General features: G+C 40.5%; 3 non-coding genes across 3 annotated transcripts; all 3 read right to left on the bottom strand.

Moving 5' to 3' along the window:
• Positions 1–1,300: 1,300 nt before the first annotated feature.
• trnav-cac (transfer RNA valine (anticodon CAC)) lies at positions 1,301–1,373 on the bottom strand. Its single transcript has one exon. It is a non-coding gene; the product is annotated as a tRNA-Val (tRNA).
• A 1,100-nt stretch (positions 1,374–2,473) lies between these two features.
• On the bottom strand, positions 2,474–2,546 carry trnav-cac (transfer RNA valine (anticodon CAC)). Its single transcript has one exon. It is a non-coding gene; the product is annotated as a tRNA-Val (tRNA).
• Positions 2,547–5,154: 2,608 nt separating this feature from the next.
• On the bottom strand, positions 5,155–5,227 carry trnav-cac (transfer RNA valine (anticodon CAC)). The gene has a single exon. It is a non-coding gene; the product is annotated as a tRNA-Val (tRNA).
• Between the last annotated feature and the right edge of the window lie 9,107 nt (positions 5,228–14,334).

The following is a 14,334-nucleotide window of genomic DNA, read 5'->3' on the forward strand; positions in this document are numbered from 1 at the left end:
CGCCCGGTCTCGAACCGGGGACCTTTCGCGTGTTAGGCGAACGTGATAACCACTACACTACGGAAACCCATTGAGTGGAGTACTAAGGGTGTGGCTGACTTTGGCTGGGTGGGACATTTATCGCTCTCAGAACCTAATGAAATCAGAAATTACTTAGTCAATTAATTAAACAATAAGGCTTGAGAAGCCGGGAATTATTGTGTGCAGCGGCTCTTGGAAGAGGCTTGGTGGTTCAAAACTTATTCCATTTAAGAGTGATGGAAGCCACTGTGTTCTTGGGTACCTTCAATGCTGCAGAAATGACCAATCATTTGAATTTACCACAGGTGGACTCCAATCAAGTTGAAGAAACATCTCAAGGATGATCAATGGAAACAGGATGGACCTGAGCTCAATTTCCAGCCTCATAGCAAAGGGTCTGAAAACGTACGTAAATAAGGTATTTTTAAAATATTTAATGGGTATTATGGCTCTTTCTGTGGAACTCAATTTGGGATATTATGTGAGGTAGACATGAGAAGCCGGGAATTATCGTGTGCAGCCGGAACTTGGAAGAGGCTTGGTGGTTCCAAACTTCTTCTATTTAAGAGTGATGGAAGCCACTGTGTTCTTGGGTACCTTCAATGCTGCAGAAATGACCAATCATTTGAATTTACCACAGGTGGACTCCAATCAAGTTGAAGAAACATCTCAAGGATGATCAATGGAAACAGGATGGACCTGAGCTCAATTTCCAGCCTCATAGCAAAGGGTCTGAAAATGTATGTAAATAAGGTATTTTTAAAATATTTTTTTCATTAATAAAAACTATATGCTATCGCTTTGTCATTATGTGGTATTGTGTGTGGATAGATTTTATTTTATTTCATCCATTTTAGTATAAGGCTGTAACGTAACAAAATGTGGAAAAAAGTAAGGGGTCTGAAAACTTTCTGAATGCACTGTACCTAAGCAGGCTAGCTTCTTTTCCTTTGCTAGCCAGCCAACTAAATCTATCACACAATCACATCAAGCAGCTGAAATGACAGAAAACGATCTACATTTTTGTTTGTTTTACCTTGGATTATATTGCCATTTCTTTGGATATATCCATTACAATGACCCTGATAAATGAATTTGCCTGGCTCAGAGAAGCTGTCAGTCTGGTCACATTCATACAGATCACATGGTGGAGGTCCCCAAAAAAACGGCAACATTGATCCACAGGTCGGAGAGGTAGACAGCAAGGTTTAGACAAACCTCAACAGTTTCAAACCAAATGCTAGCCTTTTGGCATTGGGAAATATTGAATATTACAAAATGTTTCCGCCCGGATTCGAACCGGGGACCTTTCGCGTGTGAGGCAAACGTGATAACCACTACACTACGGAAACCGAACTTTTGGAAAACTAAGGGTGTGACTGACTTTCGCGTGTGAGGCGAACGTGATAACCAATACACTACTGAAACTAAAGTCTGAATAGCAAATACTGAGAAGTGCGAAGGACCAATTTGTTAAAATGTGTTTCCGTCCGGTCTCGAACCGGGGATCTTTCGCGTGTTAGGCGAACGTGATAACCACTACACTACGGAAACCCAATGAGTGGAGTACTAAGGGTGTGGCTGACTTTGGCTGGGTGGGACATTTATCGCTCTCAGAATCTAATGAAATCAGAAATTACTTAGTCAATTAATTAAACAATAAGGCTTGAGAAGCCGGGAATTATTGTGTGCAGCGGCTCTTGGAAGAGGCTTGGTGGTTCAAAACTTCTTCCATTTAAGAGTGATGGAAGCCACTGTGTTCTTGGGTACCTTCAATGCTGCAGAAATGACCAATCATTTGAATTTACCACAGGTGGACTCCAATCAAGTTGAAGAAACATCTCAAGGATGATCAATGGAAACAGGATGGACCTGAGCTCAATTTCCAGCCTCATAGCAAAGGGTCTGAAAATGTATGTAAATAAGGTATTTTTAAAATATTTTTTTCATTAATAAAAACGATATGTTATCGCTTTGTCATTATGTGGTATTGTGTGTAGATAGATTTTATTTTATTTCATCCATTTTAGTATAAGGCTGTAACGTAACAAAATGTGGAAAAATGTAAGGGGTCTGAAAACTTTCCGAATGCACTGTACCTATGCTGGCTAGCTTCTTTTCCTTTGCTAGCCAGCCAACTAAATCTATCACACAATCACATCAAGCAGCTGAAATGACAGAAAACGATCTACATTTTTGTTTGTTTTACCTTGGATTATATTGCCATTTCTTTGGATATATCCATTACAATGACCCTGATAAATGAATTTGCCTGGCTCAGAGAAGCTGTCAGTCTGGTCACATTCATACAGATCTCATGGTGGAGGTCCCCAAAAAAACGGCAACATTGATCCACAGGTCGGAGAGGTAGACAGCAAGGTTTAGACAAACCTCAACTGTTTCAAACCAAATGCTAGCCTCTGGGCATTGGGAAATATTGAATATTACAAAATGTTTCCGCCCGGTTTCGAACCGGGGACCTTTCGCGTGTGAGGCGAACGTGATAACCACTACACTACGGAAACCGAATGATTGGAAAACTAAGGGTGTCACTGACTTTCGCGTGTGAGGCGAACGTGATAACCAATACACTACTGAAACTAAAGTCTGAATAGCAAATACTGAGAAGTGCGAAGGACCAATTTGTTAAAATGTGTTTCCGCCCGGTCTCGAACCGGGGACCTTTCGCGTGTTAGGCGTACGTGATAACCTCTACACTACGGAAACCCAATGAGTGGAAAACTAAGGGTGTGGCTGACTTTGGCTGGGTGGGACATTTATCGCTCTCAGAACCTAATGATATCAGAAATTACTTAGTCAATTAATTAAACAATAAGGCTTGAGAAGCCGGGAATTATTATGTGCATCGGCTCTTGGAAGAGGCTTGGTGGTTCAAAACTTCTTCCATTTAAGAGTGATGGAAGCCACTGTGTTCTTGGGTACCTTCAATGCTGCAGAAATGACCAATCATTTGAATTTACCACAGGTGGACTCCAATCAAGTTGAAGAAACATCTCAAGGATGATCAATGGAAACAGGATGGACCTGAGCTCAATTTCCAGCCTCATAGCAAAGGGTCTGAAAATGTATGTAAATAAGGTATTTTTAAAATATTTTTTTCATTAATAAAAACTATATGTTATCGCTTTGTCATTATGTGGTATTGTGTGTAGATAGATTTTTATTTTATTTCATCCATTTTAGTATAAGGCTGTAACGTAACAAAATGTGGAAAAAAGTAAGGGGTCTGAAAACTTTCCGAATGCACTGTACCTATGCAGGCTAGCTTCTTTTCCTTTGCTAGCCAGCCAACTAAATCTATCACACAATCACATCAAGCAACTGAAATGACAGAAAACAATCTACATTTTTGTTTGTTTTACCTTGGATTATATTGCCATTTCTTTGGATATATCCATTACAATGACCCTGATAAATGAATTTGCCTGGCTCAGAGAAGCTGTCAGTCTGGTCACATTCATACAGATCGCATGGTGGAGGTCCCCAAAAAAACGGCAACATTGATCCACAGGTCGGAGAGGTAGACAGCAAGGTTTAGACAAACCTCAACTGTTTCAAACCCAATGCTAGCCTCTGGGCATTGGGAGATATTGAATATTACAAAATGTTTCCGCCCGGTTTCGAACCAGAGACCTTTCGCTTGTGAGGCGAACGTGATAACCACTACACTACGGAAACCGAAAGATTGGAAGACTAAGGGTGTGACTGACTTTCGCGTGTGTGGCGAACGTGATAACGAATACACTACTGAAACTAAAGTCTGAATAGCAAATACTGAGAAGTGCGAAGGACCAATTTGTTAAAATGTGTTTCCGCCCGGTCTCGAACCGGGGAACTTTCGCGTGTTAGGCGAACGTGATAACCTCTACACTACGGAAACCCAATGAGTGGAAAACTAAGGGTGTGGCTGACTTTGGCTGGGTGGGACATTTATCGCTCTCAGAACCTAATGAAATCAGAAATTACTTAGTCAATTAATTAAACAATAAGGCTTGAGAAGCCGGGAATTATTGTGTGCAGCGGCTCTTGGAAGAGGCTTGGTGGTTCAAAACTTCTTCCATTTAAGAGTGATGGAAGCCACTGTGTTCTTGGGTACCTTCAATGCTGCAGAAATGACCAATCATTTGAATTTACCACAGGTGGACTCCAATCAAGTTGAAGAAACATGTCAAGGTTGATCAATGGAAACAGGATGGACCTGAGCTCAATTTCCAGCCTCATAGCAAAGGGTCTGAAAACGTACGTAAATAAGGTATTTTTAAAATATTTAATGGGTATTATGGCTCTTTCTGTGGTACTCAATTTGGGATATTATGTGAGGTAGACATGAGAAGCCGGGAATTATCGTGTGCAGCCGGAACTTGGAAGAGGCTTGGTGGTTCCAAACTTCTTCTATTTAAGAGTGATGGAAGCCACTGTGTTCTTGGGTACCTTCAATGCTGCAGAAATGACCAATCATTTGAATTTACCACAGGTGGACTCCAATCAAGTTGAAGAAACATCTCAAGGATGATCAATGGAAACAGGATGGACCTGAGCTCAATTTCCAGTCTCATAGCAAAGGGTCTGAAAATGTATGTAAATAAGGTATTTTTAAAATATTTTTTTCAGTAATAAAAACTATATGTTATCGCTTTGTCATTATGTGGTATTGTGTGTAGATAGATTTTATTTTATTTCATCCATTTTAGTATAAGGCTGTAACGTAACAAAATGTGGAAAAAAGTAAGGGGTCTGAAAACTTTCCGAATGCACTGTACCTATGCAGGCTAGCTTCTTTCCTTTGCTAGCCAGCCAACTAAATCTATCACACAATCACATCAAGCAGCTGAAATGACAGAAAACGATCTACATTTTTGTTTGTTTTACCTTGGATTATATGGCCATTTCTTTGGATATATCCATTACAATGACCCTGATAAATGAATTTGCCTGGCTCAGAGAAGCTGTCAGTCTGGTCACATTCATACAGATCGCATGGTGGAGGTCCCCAAAAAAACGGCAACATTGATCCACAGGTCGGAGAGGTAGACAGCAAGGTTTAGACAAACCTCAACTGTTTCAAACCAAATGCTAACCTCTGGGCATTGGGAAATATTGAATATTACAAAATGTTTCCGCCCGGTTTCGAACCGGGGACCTTTCGCGTGTGAGGCGAACGTGATAACCACTACACTACGGAAACCGAATGATTGGAAAACTAAGGATGTGACTGACTTTCGCGTGTGAGGCGAACGTGATAACGAATACACTACTGAAACTAAAGTCTGAATAGCAAATACTAATTTGTTAAAATGTGTTTCCGCCCGGTCTCGAACTGGGGACCTTACGCGTGTAATGTGAACTTGATAACCACTACACTACGTAAACCCAATGAGTGGAATAGTAAGGGTGTGGCTGACTTTGGCTGGGTGGGACATTTATCGCTCTCAGAACCTAATGAAATCAGAAATTACTTAGTCAATTAATTAAACAATAAGGCTTGAGAAGCCGGGAATTATTGTGTGCAGCGGCTCTTGGAAGAGGCTTGGTGGTTCAAAACTTCTTCCATTTAAGAGTGATGGAAGCCACTGTGTTCTTGGGTACCTTCAATGCTGCAGAAATGACCAATCATTTGAATTTACCACAGGTGGACTCCAATCAAGTTGAAGAAACATGTCAAGGTTGATCAATGGAAACAGGATGGACCTGAGCTCAATTTCCAGCCTCATAGCAAAGGGTCTGAAAACGTACGTAAATAAGGTATTTTTAAAATATTTAATGGGTATTATGGCTCTTTCTGTGGTACTCAATTTGGGATATTATGTGAGGTAGACATGAGAAGCCGGGAATTATCGTGTGCAGCCGGAACTTGGAAGAGGCTTGGTGGTTCCAAACTTCTTCTATTTAAGAGTGATGGAAGCCACTGTGTTCTTGGGTACCTTCAATGCTGCAGAAATGACCAATCATTTGAATTTACCACAGGTGGACTCCAATCAAGTTGAAGAAACATCTCAAGGATGATCAATGGAAACAGGATGGACCTGAGCTCAATTTCCAGTCTCATAGCAAAGGGTCTGAAAATGTATGTAAATAAGGTATTTTTAAAATATTTTTTTCATTAATAAAAACGATATGTTATCGCTTTGTCATTATGTGGTATTGTGTGTAGATAGATTTTATTTTAATTCATCAATTTTAGTATAAGGCTGTAACGTAACAAAATGTGGAAAAAAGTAAGGGGTCTGAAAACTTTCCGAATGCACTGTACCTATGCAGGCTAGCTTCTTTTCCTTTGCTTGCCAGCCATCTAAATCTATCACACAATCACTTCAAGCAGCTGAAATGACAGAAAACGATCTACATTTTTGTTTGTTTTACCTTGGATTATATTGCCATTTCTTTGGATATATCCATTACAATGACCCTGATAAATGAATTTGCCTGGCTCAGAGAAGCTGTCAGTCTGGTCACATTCATACAGATCGCATGGTGGAGGTCCCCAAAAAAACAGCAACATTGATCCACAGGTCGGAGAGGTAGACAGCAAGGTTTAGACAAACCTACACTGTTTCAAACCAAATGCTAGCTTCTGGGCATTGGGAAATATTGAATATTAAGAAATGTTTCCGCCCGTTTTCAAACCGGGGACCTTTCGCGTGTGAGGCGAACGTGATAACCACTACACTACGGAAACTGAATGATTGGAAAACTAAGGGTGTGACTGACTTTCGCATGTGAGGCGAACATGATAACCAATACACTACTGAAACTAATGTCTGAACAGCAAATACTGAGAAGTGCGAAGGACCAATTTGTTAAAATGTGTTTCCGCCCGGTCTCGAACCGGGGACCTTCCGCATGTTAGTCGAACGTGATAACCACTACACTACGGAAACCCAATGAGTGGCATACTAAGGGTGTGGCTGACTTTGGCTGGGTGGGACATTGATCGCTCTCAGAACCTATTGAAATCAGAAATTACTTAGTCAATTAATTAAACAATAAGGCTTGAGAAGCCGGGAATTATTGTGTGCAGCGGCTCTTGGAAGAGGCTTGGTGGTTCAAAACTTCTTCCATTTAAGAGTGATGGAAGCCACTGTGTTCTTGGGTACCTTCAATGCTGCAGAAATGACCAATCATTTGAATTTACCACAGGTGGACTCCAATCAAGTTGAAGAAACATCTCAAGGATGATCAATGGAAACAGGATGGACCTGAACTCAATTTCCAGTCTCATAGCAAAGGGTCTGAAAACTTACGTAAATAAGGTATTTTTAAAATATTTAATGGGTATTATGGCTCTTTCTGTGGAACTCAATTTGGGATATTATGTGAGGTAGACATGAGAAGCCGGGAATTATCGTGTGCAGCCGGAACTTGGAAGAGGCTTGGTGGTTCCAAACTTCTTCTATTTAAGAGTGATGGAAGCCACTGTGTTCTTGGGTACCTTCAATGCTGCAGAAATGACCAATCATTTGAATTTACCACAGGTGGACTCCAATCAAGTTGAAGAAACATCTCAAGGATGATCAATGGAAACAGGATGGACCTGAGCTCAATTTCCAGTCTCATAGCAAAGGGTCTGAAAATGTATGTAAATAAGGTATTTTTAAAATATTTTTTTCATTAATAAAAACTATATGCTATCGCTTTGTCATTATGTGGTATTGTGTGTAGATAGATTTTATTTTATTTCATCCATTTTAGTATAAGGCTGTAACGTAACAAAATGTGGAAAAAAGTAAGGGGTCTGAAAACTTTCCGAATGCACTGTACCTATGCAGGCTAGCTTCTTTTCCTTTGCTAGCCAGCCAACTAAATCTATCACACAATCACATCAAGCAGCTGAAATGACAGAAAACGATCTACATTTTTGTTTGTTTTACCTTGGATTATATTGCCATTTCTTTGGATATATCCATTACAATGACCCTGATAAATGAATTTGCCTGGCTCAGAGAAGCTGTCAGTCTGGTCACATTCATACAGATCGCATGGTGGAGGTCCCCAAAAAAACGGCAACATTGATCCACTGGTCGGAGAGGTAGACAGCAAGGTTTAGACAAACCTCAACTGTTTCAAACCAAATGCTAGCCTCTGGGCATTGGGAAATATTGAATATTACAAAATGTTCCCACCCGGTTTCGAACCGGGGACCTTTCGCGTGTGAGGCAAACGTGATAACCACTACACTACGGAAACCGAATGATTGGAAAACTAAGGGTGTGACTGACTTTCGCGTGTGAGGCGAACGTGATAACCAATACACTACTGAAACTAAAGTCTGAATAGCAAATACTGAGAAGTGCGAAGGACCAATCTGTTAAAATGTGTTTCCGCCCGGTCTCGAACCGGGGACCTTTCGCGTGTGAGGCAAACGTGATAACCACTACACTACGGAAACCGAATGATTGGAAAACTAAGGGTGTGACTGACTTAGGCTGGGTGGGACATTTATCGCTCTCAGAACCTAATGAAATCAGAAATTACTTAGTCAATTAATTAAACAATAAGGCTTGAGAAGCCGGGAATTATTGTGTGCAGCGGCTCTTGGAAGAGGCTTGGTGGTTCAAAACTTCTTCCATTTAAGAGTGATGGAAGCCACTGTGTTCTTGGGTACCTTCAATGCTGCAGAAATGACCAATCATTTGAATTTACCACAGGTGGACTCCAATCAAGTTGAAGAAACATCTCAAGGATGATCAATGGAAACAGGATGGACCTGAGCTCAATTTCCAGTCTCATAGCAAAGGGTCTGAAAATGTATGTAAATAAGGTATTTTTAAAATATTGTTTTCATTAATAAAAACTATATGCTATCGCTTTGTCATTATGTGGTATTGTGTGTAGATAGATTTTATTTTATTTCATCCATTTTAGTATAAGGCTGTAACGTAACAAAATGTGGAAAAAAGTAAGGGGTCTGAAAACTTTCCGAATGCACTGTACCTATGCAGGCTAGCTTCTTTTCCTTTGCTAGCCAGCCAACTAAATCTATCACACAATCACATCAAGCAGCTGAAATGACAGAAAACGATCTACATTTTTGTTTGTTTTACCTTGGATTATATTGCCATTTCTTTGGATATATCCATTACAATGACCCTGATAAATGAATTTGCCTGGCTCAGAGAAGCTGTCAGTCTGGTCACATTCATACAGATCGCATGGTGGAGGTCCCCCAAAAAACGGCAACATTGATCCACTGGTCGGAGAGGTAGACAGCAAGGTTTAGACAAACCTCAACTGTTTCAAACCAAATGCTAGCCTCTGGGCATTGGGAAATATTGAATATTACAAAATGTTTCCACCCGGTTTCGAACCGGGGACCTTTCGCGTGTGAGGCGAACGTGATAACCACTACACTACAGAAACCGAATGATTGGAAAACTAAGGGTATGACTGACTTTCGCGTGTGAGGCGAACGTGATAACCAATACACTACTGAAACTAAATTCTGAATAGCAAATACTGAGAAGTGCGAAGGACCAATCTGTTAAAATGTGTTTCCGCCCGGTCTCGAACCGGGATCCTTCCGCATGTTAGTCGAACGTGATAACCACTACACTACGGAAACCCAATGAGTGGAATACTAAGGGTGTGGCTGACTTTGGCTGGGTGGGACATTGATCGCTCTCAGAACCTATTGAAATCAGAAATTACTTAGTCAATTAATTAAACAATAAGGCTTGAGAAGCCGGGAATTATTGTGTGCAGCGGCTCTTGGAAGAGGCTTGGTGGTTCAAAACTTCTTCCATTTAAGAGTGATGGAAGCCACTGTGTTCTTGGGTACCTTCAATGCTGCAGAAATGACCAATCATTTGAATTTACCACAGGTGGACTCCAATCAAGTTGAAGAAACATCTCAAGGATGATCAATGGAAACAGGATGGACCTGAGCTCAATTTCCAGTCTCATAGCGAAGGGTCTGAAAACTTACGTAAATAAGGTATTTTTAAAATATTTAATGGGTATTATGGCTCTTTCTGTGGAACTCAAATTGGGATATTATGTGAGGTAGACATGAGAAGCCGGGAATTATCGTGTGCAGCCGGAACTTGGAAGAGGCTTGGTGGTTCCAAACTTCTTCTATTTAAGAGTGATGGAAGCCACTGTGTTCTTGGGTACCTTCAATGCTGCAGAAATGACCAATCATTTGAATTTACCACAGGTGGACTCCAATCAAGTTGAAGAAACATCTCAAGGATGATCAATGGAAACAGGATGGACCTGAGCTCAATTTCCAGTCTCATAGCAAAGGGTCTGAAAACTTACGTAAATAAGGTATTTTTAAAATATTTAATGGGTATTATGGCTCTTTCTGTGGAACTCAATTTGGGATATTATGTGAGGTAGACATGAGAAGCCGGGAATTATCGTGTGCAGCCGGAACTTGGAAGAGGCTTGGTGGTTCCAAACTTCTTCTATTTAAGAGTGATGGAAGCCACTGTGTTCTTGGGTACCTTCAATGCTGCAGAAATGACCAATCATTTGAATTTACCACAGGTGGACTCCAATCAAGTTGAAGAAACATCTCAAGGATGATCAATGGAAACAGGATGGACCTGAGCTCAATTTCCAGTCTCATAGCAAAGGGTCTGAAAATGTATGTAAATAAGGTATTTTTAAAATATTTTTTTCATTAATAAAAACTATATGCTATCGCTTTGTCATTATGTGGTATTGTGTGTAGATAGATTTTATTTTATTTCATCCATTTTAGTATAAGGCTGTAACGTAACAAAATGTGGAAAAAAGTAAGGGGTCTGAAAACTTTCCGAATGCACTGTACCTATGCAGGCTAGCTTCTTTTCCTTTGCTAGCCAGCCAACTAAATCTATCACACAATCACATCAAGCAGCTGAAATGACAGAAAACGATCTACATTTTTGTTTGTTTTACCTTGGATTATATTGCCATTTCTTTGGATATATCCATTACAATGACCCTGATAAATGAATTTGCCTGGCTCAGAGAAGCTGTCAGTCTGGTCACATTCATACAGATCGCATGGTGGAGGTCCCCAAAAAAACGGCAACATTGATCCACTGGTCGGAGAGGTAGACAGCAAGGTTTAGACAAACCTCAACTGTTTCAAACCAAATGCTAGCCTCTGGGCATTGGGAAATATTGAATATTACAAAATGTTTCCACCCGGTTTCGAACCAGGGACCTTTCGCATGTGAGGCGAACGTGATAACCACAACACTACGGAAACCGAATGATTGGAAAACTAAGGGTGTGACTGACTTTCGCGTGTGAGGCGAACGTGATAACCAATACACTACTGAAACTAAATTCTGAATAGCAAATACTGAGAAGTGCGAAGGACCAATCTGTTAAAATGTGTTTCCGCCCGGTCTCGAACCGGGGACCTTTCGCGTGTGAGGCAAACGTGATAACCACTACACTACGGAAACCGAATGATTGGAAAACTAAGGGTGTGACTGACTTTGGCTGGGTGGGACATTTATCGCTCTCAGGACCTAATGAAATCAGAAATTACTTAGTCAATTAATTAAACAATAAGGCTTGAGAAGCCGGGAATTATTGTGTGCAGCGGCTCTTGGAAGAGGCTTGGTGGTTCAAAACTTCTTCCATTTAAGAGTGATGGAAGCCACTGTGTTCTTGGGTACCTTCAATGCTGCAGAAATGACCAATCATTTGAATTTACCACAGGTGGACTCCAATCAAGTTGAAGAAACATCTCAAGGATGATCAATGGAAACAGGATGGACCTGAGCTCAATTTCCAGCCTCATAGCAAAGGGTCTGAAAACTTACGTAAATAAGGTATTTTTAAAATATTTAATGGGTATTATGGCTCTTTCTGTGGAACTCAATTTTGGATATTATGTGAGGTAGACATGAGAAGCCGGGAATTATCGTGTGCAGCCGGAACTTGGAAGAGGCTTGGTGGTTCCAAACTTCTTCTATTTAAGAGTGATGGAAGCCACTGTGTTCTTGGGTACCTTCAATGCTGCAGAAATGACCAATCATTTGAATTTACCACAGGTGGACTCCAATCAAGTTGAAGAAACATCTCAAGGATGATCAATGGAAACAGGATGGACCTGAGCTCAATTTCCAGTCTCATAGCAAAGGGTCTGAAAATGTATGTAAATAAGGTATTTTTAAAATATTTTTTTCATTAATAAAAACTATATGCTATCGCTTTGTCATTATGTGGTATTGTGTGTAGATAGATTTTATTTTATTTCATCCATTTTAGTATAAGGCTGTAACGTAACAAAATGTGGAATAAAGTAAGGGGTCTGAAAACTTTCCGAATGCACTGTACCTATGCAGGCTAGCTTCTTTTCCTTTGCTAGCCAGCCAACTAAATCTATCACACAATCACATCAAGCAGCTGAAATGACAGAAAACGATCTACATTTTTGTTTGTTTTACCTTGGATTATATTGCCATTTCTTTGGATATATCCATTACAATGACCCTGATAAATGAATTTGCCTGGCTCAGAGAAGCTGTCAGTCTGGTCACATTCATACAGATCGCATGGTGGAGGTCCCCAAAAAAACGGCAACATTGATCCACTGGTCGGAGAGGTAGACAGCAAGGTTTAGACAAACCTCAACTGTTTCAAACCAAATGCTAGCCTCTGGGCATTGGGAAATATTGAATATTACAAAATGTTTCCACCCGGTTTCGAACCAGGGACCTTTCGCGTGTGAGGCGAACGTGATAACCACTACACTACGGAAACCTAATGATTGGAAAACTAAGGGTGTGACTGACTTTCGCGTGTGAGGCGAACGTGATAACCAATACACTACTGAAACTAAATTCTGAATAGCAAATACTGAGAAGTGCGAAGGACCAATCTGTTAAAATGTGTTTCCGCCCGGTCTCGAACCGGGGACCTTTCGCGTGTGAGGAGAACGTGATAACCACTACACTACGGAAACCGAATGATTGGAAAACTAAGGGTGTGACTGACTTTGGCTGGGTGGGACATTTATCGCTCTCAGAACCTAATGAAATCAGAAATTACTTAGTCAATTAATTAAACAATAAGGCTTTAGAAGCCGGGAATTATTGTGTGCAGCGGCTCTTGGAAGAGGCTTGGTGGTTCAAAACTTCTTCCATTTAAGAGTGATGGAAGCCACTGTGTTCTTGGGTACCTTCAATGCTTCAGAAATGACCAATCATTTGAATTTACCACAGGTGGACTCCAATCAAGTTGAAGAAACATCTCAAGGATGATCAATGGAAACAGGATGGACCTGAGCTCAATTTCCAGCCTCATAGCAAAGGGTCTGAAAACTTACGTAAATAAGGTATTTTTAAAATATTTAATGGGTATTATGGCTCTTTCTGTGGAACTCAATTTGGGATATTATGTGAGGTAGACATGAGAAGCCGGGAATTATCGTGTGCAGCCGGAACTTGGAAGAGGCTTGGTGGTTCCAAACTTCTTCTATTTAAGAGTGATGGAAGCCACTGTGTTCTTGGGTACCTTCAATGCTGCAGAAATGACCAATCATTTGAATTTACCACAGGTGGACTCCAATCAAGTTGAAGAAACATCTCAAGGATGATCAATGGAAACAGGATGGACCTGAGCTCAATTTCCAGTCTCATAGCAAAGGGTCTGAAAATGTATGTAAATAAGGTATTTTTAAAATATTTTTTTCATTAATAAAAACTATATGCTATCGCTTTGTCATTATGTGGTATTGTGTGTAGATAGATTTTATTTTATTTCATCCATTTTAGTATAAGGCTGTAACGTAACAAAATGTGGAAAAAAGTAAGGGGTCTGAAAACTTTCCGAATGCACTGTACCTATGCAGGCTAGCTTCTTTTCCTTTGCTAGCCAGCCAACTAAATCTATCACACAATCACATCAAGCAGCTGAAATGACAGAAAACGATCTACATTTTTGTTTGTTTTACCTTGGATTATATTGCCATTTCTTTGGATATATCCATTACAATGACCCTGATAAATGAATTTGCCTGGCTCAGAGAAGCTGTCAGTCTGGTCACATTCATACAGATCGCATGGTGGAGGTCCCCAAAAAAACGGCAACATTGATCCACTGGTCGGAGAGGTAGACAGCAAGGTTTAGACAAACCTCAACTGTTTCAAACCAAATGCTAGCCTCTGGGCATTGGGAAATATTGAATATTACAAAATGTTTCCACCCGGTTTCGAACCAGGGACCTTTCGCGTGTGAGGCGAACGTGATAACCACTACACTACGGAAACCGAATGATTGGGAAACTATGGGTGTGACTGACTTTCGCGTGTGAGGCGAACGTGATAACCAATACACTACTGAAAC

The sequence above is a fragment of the Oncorhynchus mykiss genome, chromosome 8 (genome assembly GCF_057628025.1).
Source record: "Oncorhynchus mykiss isolate SJ-2025 chromosome 8, ASM5762802v1, whole genome shotgun sequence".
NCBI lineage: Eukaryota > Metazoa > Chordata > Actinopteri > Salmoniformes > Salmonidae > Oncorhynchus > Oncorhynchus mykiss.